Genomic DNA, 12,274 nt, shown 5'->3' with positions numbered 1-12,274 from the left:
TAGATTAAGGAATTTAATATGTTTTGGATTGCACTGTCAAAACAATTAACAATAAATAATTAAGGCTAAACTATGATGACGTAATAACAGAGTTTAGCAAGAACAATCGACGATTGGACTTTGTCTAAAATTACTTATTTGATTGAGTACGTTGCGTTTATCACCTTGGTGCAAACGCAATAGCCTAGATTCCGGGTTTTCGTTTCTAATCAGGTGAATTTAGTCCTATAGCACTTCGGCTTATCATTATTTTGCTCTCACCATTATTGCTGGGCGAATTAAAAACACTATTGTCTTTTTCGTCATTTTATCGCCCTACGTAAGATCTCATGCAAACTGTTTTGTGTCTATTGTAATTCAAGTTTGTTTATTGTCTGGTAGGTCTATGGGCCACCATAAATATCCAAAATAACTTTTATAGGTAATCTAATCAATATAATCTCGCTTGCCAAAAACGTATTACATTTATCAAAATTTAGGTGTATCAAAGCTTGAAATGGGCTGATAATATGATATGAAATTTCATGGGTACCGGTAGGCTACGCTTGGAGAGAAACCAGAGTTGAAAGCAACATTTCTTGAGAATCTTAATCAAAGTTTTCAATTGTCCATTGAATGATTTATTAGCTTAACATACTCTTAGTCTCTTACTGAGCGTGTTTTTTCAGCGTTATTGTGATTGTCTAGTGTAAATATGTTATTGCTTGAGGGTGGTTCAAGGTAGGCCTTCTTTTTCGTTCTATAGTTCAGAGTGCGGTAATTTTTGATTAAAGTTAAAATTGCATTTGATATTTAAACTTTCACAGAGAAGTTTGATTTATGCTTTAATTAAGGTAATGACGTTGCCTATCATGATCGAATTAATATGGTTTTTACTTCTCCATTTACTTTAGGCCTACTATCATGCTTTTCATATTCAGAATCGGTATCTGTACAGTGACATACGCAAAGACCGTGAGAGTCTATATTTCACCAACATATAAGCTACCTTAAACCTTGGTCAAACTATAGAGTAGCATAAGGCAACTCTTGATAAAAAAATCAAATTATATCGAATGCCCCCCTTCTCAGGAAACAAAATCCTGCGTACGCCACTGAACGTACCCTCAATACGCGTAGTTCATTGGGTTTAGTAAGCCAACTACGTCGTCTACGTAAGGCATTAAATGCGACGTTAAGAATGTTAAATCGTATCTTTTGTATTCAATACAACATCTATCCAAATGAGTAAACTAGCCGTTGCAAATTAAAACATTATCGTCAATGCAAGCTGAGTACTTATGGGAGTAACCTATCGGCTATTATTAGCAAAAGAGCGTTTTATAATTTTTTTCGTTTCGATTCAAAAGCATTTATATTATCCCCTCCCCCTCCCTCCCCCCCTTGAGAAAATCCTGCGTACGCCACTGTCCATAGCTACCTATAAATACGACCTGATTTGTTATTTTCTGCATATTGTTCCACATTTTGCCAACTTTTGATAGCGCTGTCTGAATGAAATTGTCTAAAAATAATGTTTAAACTTTTTTTTACTGTCTTTCGAAGTGACACAGTGGGTTTTAACACCATCAGGCATTGAAAAACAAAGATAATTTGATTTAAAAAATTTTAATCAGACGTTTAATCGCTTGCTAACAGTCTGATTGAAATTTTGTAAGGGAGAGACAGAAAAATGCATCTCAAAATAAAAACCGAACGAGCAAACTTGTTAAACCAATATTCTTCGCGCTTCAGCAAGTAAAAAGCTAAACTTGTTATTGATCCATTACAAAACATTCATAACTCTAACAAAACATGCAGTAGGCCTATAGCACAACTGCTTTAAGAAGGGAAACGAGAAAAAAGCTGAAGGATTCCAGGCTAGCAAAAGACATCAGTACCCGGCTGCTTAGTGGCTTTGTTACCGTTCTTGTTAAGCCTCGATTGTAGACCATACCATGATTTTAAAAGTTGTACGGGTTGTGTTCTTTTTGCTCAAACGTTGAGATGTTGTCACGTCGTAAATACAGATATGAAAAACAGAAATAATTAGTTTTTAGAATAGAAAAAGGAAACTACATCGAGTCTGTGACAAATCTATTTTGGTGTGTGTAAGTCAGTCTAGACCAGTAACTTTATTTTTTGCGCTTAGTGAAACTGACTCTAGTCTCGACCTTTTAGTGTGGGATCTAAAAGTTAGGGTAAAGGGTTTAAATAAGTAAAAATAAAAGCAAAGCTGCAAGCAATCTAATGCTGCAAATGTTGCTCACCATATTAGTGCAATTCAAAACATTTTTTTTTGAGCGAAAAAAAAAAATCGAAACATTGCTGTTACAAAAGTGTTGTAGTGCACCGGTTAAGAATTTTACATTCTAAAATGGGCAGGGCTATACCTTTACAGATTGACACCGACTGGTTATTATTGGAACTTGAACACAAGCAGACAGCTTTAGTGGCTGTATATATATGGACAATTTTTAGAAATTTAGCAAATGTTATGAAGATTACGAAACAATCCACATATCACCTGAATCAAATGTAGTTACTGTTCACCAAAATTGAGATCACCTTATTGAGATCATCAGAAGGCTTTTAATCAAATAAAAACATTTATTCTTGGGTGAAACAGCCTGTTAAGGTTTTTAATGATTAGTTACTGCATGTGATGTAATTTGCTCTGCTTGCCTTTTTTTGCTTGACCTTGAACGCTTTAGTAGCTTATTTATTGTTCAAATACCATCTGCTTTAGTTTGAAACTCAATAATTGACTCACAGTTTGTTCACCTGCTATCGCCCACTTGTTGTCTACCTAGACAGCAAACAAGATCGTGTAGTTAAAGAACTAACAATTACTGTCTTTGGCATTCCCAAGCACATTTTCATCCTTTTACCACCAAATAGAAGTTTAAAAACAACGTAAGCTTACCAAACTGAAAAACCTTACAGAAAGCATTTGACTTCGCTGTTTGGATATAAGTAACGTAGTCTATAGAGTAGCCTAAGTAATTATTTTACAAAAAAAAACATATCTTTACATAAAAAGTCTTAGTCGAGGTCAGAAAAGGTTTAAATATCTATTTAAATTGATAAAAACATAATTTTATAAAAATATCTCTGATGAACAAATTATGACTCATTCAAAACCAAAATCAAAAGAACTATTGTGTAAATACGATTCCAAAAACAAACAGATCCAAAAGATTCAACGAGGGTTCACTAGGGATATTTATAGTCAATTGTTCCCTAAAAACAACATAAAACAATCGATAAATGTGACAGTACAGTAAGTTTTTCCGTGTTGATCGAAAGTCGCATGTACGACTAGATAAAATTAGCAAAATATGTTAAAATAACATACCTTTCCACTCACGTTTTGAGTAGTCACGCACGATTTATGCGTAACACCTTGCGTGACTTTTTATTCTCTGGGAAAACTAGATCTGAGTAAGTTTGACATTTTCTAAAACGTGAAAAGTTTTGCGTAAAAACTAATCAGACTAAAATACACATCTATTGTAAAATAGCATATTTTTTATTTTAGAAATGAATTCGTCTAAATTTGGCTTGAAACGTTTGCTATATAGTTTACCTTATAGCAAACAAGAAAATGCAATAATAATATCAATAAGACTTTGCCTTTTCATGAAAAAAAAAGAAAAGGCACCTATGGTTGGAACGCCTGGTCAATCTGATCAAAAAAAGAGCCCAAAATGTAAATACTCAACATATGTTCAGAAAACATTTTGACAGCTAAACTGTTTTCATTTTTAATGCTTCTGAATGAAAACAATTCCTAGTGCCGTGAAGCTTAAGATTTAATTGCAATAAATTTAATTTTTGCAATCAATCAACTAGTCAACATGCTAAACGTGGCTTTAGTTTCTATATGTTGGGTTCTTTATTTTTGATCAGAAACGCCAGTCTTTATATTAATGTCTCCACACGTTGGTTCTGTTAGTGTGACACAAAGAGTCTGTGGCTCACTACTGTACCGTCTCAAAGCAGCCATTGCCAACCACATTTAACATTATAATATTATATACTAACAAATAGGGCGGATGAGAGAATCATTCGAGCCCGGTACTAATGAGATTTGCGCGCCTCAAATCAAAGAAAATATGATCAAACAAAATATCTCTAAATGAAACAATTGGGTAAAAGTTTTATCGTAACAGCAGGATTCCAATTCACACTTTCTCTGCTCGTTTAAAATTTTTTAAAGTTAAACAAAAATCTCTGTTGAAAGTAAATCAAGACTTGGGACAAACTGTATCTCTTTCTCGGCAGTGAAGTGTATAGCAAAAATTGACAGAGATAGACACGTGTTTTGTCAATGAGGCTGGGCTCATCCGTAGCCGGTCGTTTGGCCGACAAGACATTTGGTCGACAGGACATTTAAGTTAGGGTTAGGGTTAGGGTTAGGGTTAGAGTTAGGATTAGAGTTAGAGTTAGGGTTAGGGTTAGGGTTAGGGTTAGGTTAGGTTAGGGTTATGGTTAGTTAACTAACCCTAAAATAAATCGTTCTGTCGACCTAACGTCCTGTCGACCAAATGTCTTGTCGACCAAATGTCTGTCGACCAAACGTCCTGTGGACCAAATGACGGGGTACCGGCTCATCAGTCAGGTAGTGCTGACGCCAGGAGGATCGTTCCTTCTTAAACTCTATCTACCCATTATGTTCTGCAACAAAAGAGAAAAGGCTTGGATTTGTAAGCTAAGCATTTGAATCATCAAAGACGCCATAAGCTTTGTTTGTTTCATACTACAATGAGTCAAAAATGTATTTGCATATACTGTGCTGTATCTCTAAAAACGAAAGCACAGCTTTTTGTCAACGCAGAAGATAGCGTAAAATTTCTCAAATAGAAAATGACATAAATTTTCCAAATAACGTGCTATGAAGCTAAAATGTCAAAAAATGTTTTCATGACAAGCTCTTAATAAAATAATCTGAAAATCTTAGATAATAATGACTCCACAAACGGGATCAACGAGTGTGATATTTTTTTTAATCGAATAATATTATTTTTAAATTCGAAGCTTCCGACTATTCAGGGAAACATTATAGTTTACTGGATACTCGGTTGCATAGCCGAGTGTTGAGAGCTCTGGTAGGCTACGGCACTTGCAAAGACGCTGGTTCGACTACTTTCAAGAGCATGCGGCTGTGTCTTTGGCAGGGAACTTTAAAGGCATGCCTGAATGTGGACACAAAGATTGGTTTCCTTGCCACCCGTCCACAGTACAGTAAAAGTTTTAAAAAGTTTGCACTGTATTGGACAGACTGAATTATGTTTTACCAAGTCTGTGATTCTTCTGTTTAAAATTTTCAAATCAACTCAGTGATTTTTTTTATCATTTTATCAACTTTGTCTCTTGTAAGGTATTGTTATGTCGTGTACAGGCTTTCGCCTTGTGGTTAAATATATGGATTATGTGGACGGGGGCAAGGAAGCCAATCTTTGTGTCCACCTTCAGGCATGCCTCTAAGTGTCCTGCCAAAGACACAGCCGCATGTTCTTGAAGGTTGTTGAACCGGCGACTTAGCAAGTGCAGTAGCTTACCAGAGCTCTCACCACTCGGCTATGCAACCGAGTATCCAGTAAACTATATAATGTTCCCCTGAATAGTCGGAGGCTTGGAATTTACAAATATTTATTATTCGATTAAAAAAAATACCACATTCGTTGATCCCGTTGTAATCATTATTATCGTTAGAATCGTTCATCCGTTATAAATCCCGTTAATTCGACTATCAGTGACTTTATGATATTATATAATGATAGGCCTATACAGTGTAAAACATTCTATCTTGTTGTTTCAATGTAAATTTTATATTTAAATTAGTTTTATTTTGGTACTAGAAGTTTCATGCATTTGAGTAATACAATTTGTGTCCTGTTTTGCCACCATTTTGGTTGATGTTTGTCAGAAAACATGCAGTAGCTTGCAAAGTTTTTAATGATATAAGTAAGAGACTAACAGATGTAAAGACCTAAATCTTTTTTTCAAAAAAATATTTTTTATGTTAATTTTTTTTGCAAATTGATTGAAAGATGTGTTTCAGAAACTTAAGCGAAAAACAAAAAGCGAAAAACTTAAATGACGTCCTCGACGTTTACGTTCTCAATTTTTATAAAATTTCACAAATATGGAAATTCTTGTTTTTTACAATGTTTTTATTTTTTATTTTCATCATTTAAACATGAAGGACTTACGGAAGGAAAAAACAAACGTGTTGCCAAATGGTGACAGTTACATGCTAATGACATTGCTGAATTAGTTTCATATCTCACTTCATTGATTAATGTTTGCTGTAAAGAAATTGATTATACTTTTTTAGGAAATGGAAACCCTCATTAGGTCAAGGGCTGTGTCTGGAGCCACAAATATATGATGCCTAATTTGACTTCATCGACAAGCATGTACGTAACAACATTTCTGGTAAATACCTGATGACTCTTTCAACAGCCTGCAACTGAGCGATTCCAAGAATTTCAAAGCAGACTGTAGTGAAAATTTGAAATCAGAAAGTTGAAACTTGCTTGTGTAATATTTTCAACAAGTAATCCGGTTTCTGCGATGGGGTGGCTCAGCGGATAAGGCGCTCGCTTTCCAATCATACAACCTTGGCTCGAATCCCGGCTTAAGCCGGTTGTTGAAAAACATCGCTCACCTCTACCAGGGTGTAATAAATTGGGTAGGGCGTGAAGAAAAGGCGGCCGAGAGAAAGGAACTGGCCAGTGGCCACCCTACTCTCGTTAGTGCCGAAGGCTTAGTGTAATGATAACCTTATCTTCTCATCCCACGATGATTGAATTTAAGTATGGGACTCACCTTTACCTTTTTATGGCTATACACATTACACAAGGAGAGTTGCTACAATGATTTTAAAAAAAACAATAGACTAAAGCTGTTCCCAGCATTAATTTCAATACCATGAGATGTTATTTTGGTGTAAACTAACCATCATAAGGTGTTTCCGGTAATGACTACATGTTTGGCATTACCTGATCCCTCCCCCCAGAAGAAGTCAGTCATGTCTGGTTGACAAAATGTTGGCATAAATGCAGCTTATACACCTGAAATACCTTGTAATAGTTCAGCTTAGTTTACACCAGAAGAGCGTCTCATTTTATTGAAAAAATTAAAATGTTGGTGAGATCCATTTTGTTCTGGAAAACAGATTTCTAATGAAACTTTAACTGTACATGCGTGACCATTATTGCTATCTAGTCTAGAGGGTGCGCTAAATTAATGGTTTTTTAATATTTTTAATCTGTTCAAAATCGCTTTGATCTTGATGGTGTTTAAGTTTGACACTGACGATGACAAAAAAATACGTGTTAGATCAGTGGTTCTTAATCTTTTTTCTATCAAGCCCCTCTTCAATTATGGCCATGTGCCTCGCGCCCCCCTAGATTTTAAATAAGTATCATACCAAAAAAATGCATTTTTGTCTGTTTATTGTACACATCAGCGAGATACTTGACACTGCTTCTTAGCGACTAGATTTTTAATACGAGGTTTAACTCCAGAGAATGAACAACGTAAGTCTCCTAAATATGAAGTAAAAATAGAGCAGCGTCGAGAAAATTAGATAAATCTGAATAGCGAGTTCAGCGCAAAATAGTTTTTGTAAAGTTCTGGTCTAACTAATAAAGCAAGATTTACTGAATACAATAAAATAAGATAAAATACAAAATATAACGAACTGCATAGGTTCTATAGGACATTAAAGTAATTAAAAAAATTGAAATTGTTGTAGAGCTCGAGCCCCCCCTGAGAGATGCTTCACGCCCCCCCCCCCCCCCCCCCCGGTTAAGAACCACTGTGTTAGATTGAAGATGTTTCGAAAATACAGCGCGTTTTGCTTGCACAATTTTTACCTCTACGCTGATGATATTTATGTCAGTACTGAAGACAACTCTTGCTGTACTGATGTAGCCTTCTATCTGTCAAGTTATACATACCAAATAATGAACAAAATAGGGCTGAAATTCAGTCAGTGAAATTGTATTAGAAACAAAACGTGATGCTGATCAATAGGCACAACATAACATGTTAACTACAATGTTTGTTTTCTACTGATGCACGATTACCTAACAAAGTTAAATTAACCAGACGAAATTAGAAGACTAAAAATATAAAAGTAAGTCATCAAACTAAGAAAACAAGCGTACAATCACTTCCAGCATGAGAAGCCAGTGAATTCACGCAAAACGTTGCTGAATTCACGTTTTTTGAACTACAGTACAATAAAAATGTCTTACAGTGGAGAACAGCAAACAAACACAATTAGGCCTATATCAAATAGAATGCTTTAAGAATAATAGATGCATAGCACAATCACTGAGAAACTTATGTCGCTTATGAATGCACACCAGGCAAACAATATAACGTGACACTTAGAAATTGTCCATTTGAATGTAGCCTAACAGTTGGTATTTCACTGACATACAATCGAATCACAAATAAATAAATTCACAGTTATAAATCTTCTTGGGAGTTATTAATCACCACAATTTTAATTTTGTCACTAGAAAAAACGACATAACCCCTAACAACAGTTGTTTATCTTAAAAGTGCTGTATCAGGTATAACGGCAAAAATCGAAGTTTATTATTACTAACGATTCAAGTAAAGGTCTTTCGCAGGAGAATGCACGATGTCTTATACGCGACAGGAAGATAAGTGATTCTCAATTCTTTCTAAACGTGATCGTCGTTATATAAATATAACACCACGTGATTGTTTTGTGAGATTTAAAACAACGTAATTTCCTAAAAGACAAAATGTACTGCAATAGACTCAACAAGATATTCTTTCAGCCGTTTTGCATAAAGTTACAAAATGTTTCATAGAAGATTTGCAAATGGAAAACTTTATAAGGAATGCAAACTGTTCTGTAGGGTCTATGATAACATGCATGAATGTGTTATAATGGGAATAAATGACCACAAAGATGAAAAGGGCAATTATACCACAAAACATCGCAGACTGCAATTTATCTAGGTCCCTGCTGTTGGCCTAAATGTTACATTCATAAACATGTTATATTAAACTTTAAAACGAAAACAAGTTAATCTTTTAGACGTTTTGTTACAAAACACTTAAAGAAAAACAATCAGGAAAACATACAAGTATATCCTACAATAACTTTCATCTTCCCTTGTTTTCCTGGATGGGTGCTGTTTCCATTCACCCAAACATCCACAATTGTGCTCAATGGAACATGGTCAAGAGTTGGAGCAAGATAAGGACGTATGACATCAATTTGGTTTCTTGTGGGAAGCATACAGTGCTGACAAAGTCTTTTTGCTTGTATGAGAGGCCCAGCGGTTATGCTGTAAATTAAAATACCAGAAAAATAATTAATATGGCTATCCACTTTTGTTTTTTTCAACTCAGGAATATACATGCATTGATCTGCAAGTAGGTTAACTAGATAAAAAAATATTCAAATTAAAATAATCATTGCATCTAATCCTAGATAAAGCAAAGATAAGAATTTTTGTAACGTTCCTATGCAACTTTCATTGCTTCTGAAAAAAAATTTTTTTTTCTATATTGAAATTTCAAACAGTCTCACCATCGATTAAAAAATGCAGATTTTATAAAATACAGATCGAACATAAATTCAATTTGAACAATATCCTTCTAATCATCCGATAATGGGATTAAAGAGACTGGTAAAGTTTGATTCTAATGGTGATTTCATTGATTTTATTCATGATTTGCTGTTCACATAAAGTTTACTTATCCTTGACATAAAAATTGTTAACTTGTAATATATTTTATTAGTTAGCTCAAAGCCTATACATCAGAGTACTTACTTTTGGTTATTTTCAGGGCATTGCAACAATATGTAGGGAGCTGTATTCCTCACATGAAAGGGAAAGCCGTCTGCAGTGAAGTTACTTGGTGAAAATTCAGCTTTGCAATTGCCGGACACCGCTCTGATATTTAAATAGCGTTCAAAGCCTTTCCGAAGTCCGTTTGCACACTTTTGAATGCCATTGCCGATATTTCGTTTCCTTGAAAAATATGAATAAATAATTATAGAAAATAACTTAATAAAGCCTCTCTGCACTTAACCTTACTCTGGCAATCTATTTGCTTGAACCGGTGGACTAATTCGAATCGCATAGGTGTATACTGTAGCTAAAAGAATGAATTAACTTAATCGGCCTTGAAATTATTTAATGAACAAGTTTATCTTGTTACGAATGCATTGTCAGCCTTCAAAGTAAGCGTGAAAGTTTAATGATGAACTTATGGATTAGAAGATAAATGTCAGTTTAAGATTTAGTGCTGCTGCTTCTTGTGTAAACATTTTGGTACATAACTATTTGACTATTCTGTTTTTGCAAGTTACATGTAGCTGAGATACACAAAGAACTTAGTTTGGTTCGACAAAGTCTTTTTATCCTATGACAACCGCACAAAAGATTGGTTTTTCGCTGGCTTTATCATTCTTTGAATGACTATATGAATTTAAGGAATATAAATTCAAGAAATAAATTCCACATATAAATTCAAGGAATAAATCGATATTGGCATTTTTAATTAGTGACTACAAGACTTCGGCGTTTGCTGATTTTCTCTATGTATAATTTTTCGACAATACTGTTTGGACAGTTGGTTATTTTATTTTTTTAATACTCATTGTAAATAGTAGAAAGACAAAGCAGAATATGTTTACCTTAGCATCTTTCCATCTTGGTGCAGGCTAGCAGCTTGACAAGCTTCGAAAGTAAAAAAATAAACTGCTAATTTTGAAATGGCTGACATATACATTTCGTTGTTTGATATTGTATGCTTTAGTTTTGAGGCTTGTCGATATATCTTGGTTTGAGCTGGAGCTCTGAATCTACTGATACTGCCATCTCAGTTGATTTCTCACTATATATATACATCAGAAACTGATCCGATCAGATTTTGTTGACTCAGTGATGAAAAACCGGTCCAACACTTCTGCACAAACGCACGTAAAAAATGTGAAGAAAAAAAGCTTTTTTCCAACACTACGTTCACATGGCATTCATTTATTTATATGCCACTGAGAGACGTTTTATCACGATTTCTGACGTTTTATTAAAATGCAACGTTGTCTGGACTATTTAATGTTTTACCATTAAGCCTATTATAGTTTTCATTGTATATATCCACTCGGAGGCATTTGAATCTATTTAAAACGCTTTTGAACTCGTTAACGCAATCTTTTAAATAATATGTTTCGTACCCGTTTATAGAATTTTTTATCAATTCTATGAACTTATAACTTCTAGCAATGCTTAAGGTTGTTAATGGCTGGAGCAAAGCAATTAAGAGCAAAACGATTGCCAAAAGCAACCACTGCAATAGTGCTTGAAATGCAAATTTTCTTAATTGGTTAATCCATGCAAACTATCTAGGTGAAGAAAAAACGAAGATAGAATAGACAAAAATAAAAGTAGGATAATGTTTTTTTGTTTCGGTAGATTTCGAAAAGTGATTTTTATACCGCCACTCGTAACGGTTTACAGAATCTTTATTTTTACTTCCGATCTATAAAGTACAAGGAAATAGGTAGCAGTATACACAAGCCTTGCAGTTTTTGTATAAGCTTGATCACAAGCACTTTTTACATTAAAAAAAAAATTAAACGATTTGCAATATTGTTGTGTATTATGTTTGTATATTTGTTTATGTTCATCAATACGTGGTAACTTATTGCTAAAAGATCGTATTTTTACATGGCGAAAGTTTCATTTCATTCATTCGAAAGATAAACAAGCCAATTAGATAACATGTCAAAATTGTTTCAACACACCCCGGTCTCCCCTGCATAAAATGTAGCGACCGGACCAATTTTTTTTACTTGATGTATCGTGTCAGCCTGGTGCACTCTTTAAAGTAGGCCTACGTGTTTTATCGATTCTATCTTTTTTTCTATGCTCCTGTTATGCTTTGGCGAGTATTATTTTCGCTTTGACTTTCGACAATTAAAATAAAGTGAACTGAAATTGAACTGTCTATTTGCGACGAAGCAAAAAAACCAGCCAGCGAAAACCTTCTACGCGGTAGCTGTAGCCTAATCTACAAACTTTCTTCTAAATCTAGACGTTTCCGCAGGTGAATAAAAGCAATTTCAGACGGTGCATTGATTAATAAAACCAACTAATGACGTCTTGCCGTTTATTTACAACAGCGGTCTATCAAAAGCAACACTTCGACAATTGTAGTTTTGTGATTTGCTAAGGAAGAAAGAGGAGTTTAAAAAAGGAGAGTTTGCTAAAGGGAGTTTGAAAAT

This window comes from Aplidium turbinatum, chromosome 4, assembly GCF_918807975.1.
Source record: "Aplidium turbinatum chromosome 4, kaAplTurb1.1, whole genome shotgun sequence".
NCBI classification, from domain to species: domain Eukaryota; kingdom Metazoa; phylum Chordata; class Ascidiacea; order Aplousobranchia; family Polyclinidae; genus Aplidium; species Aplidium turbinatum.
Note: the sequence above shows the minus strand (reverse complement) of the source record.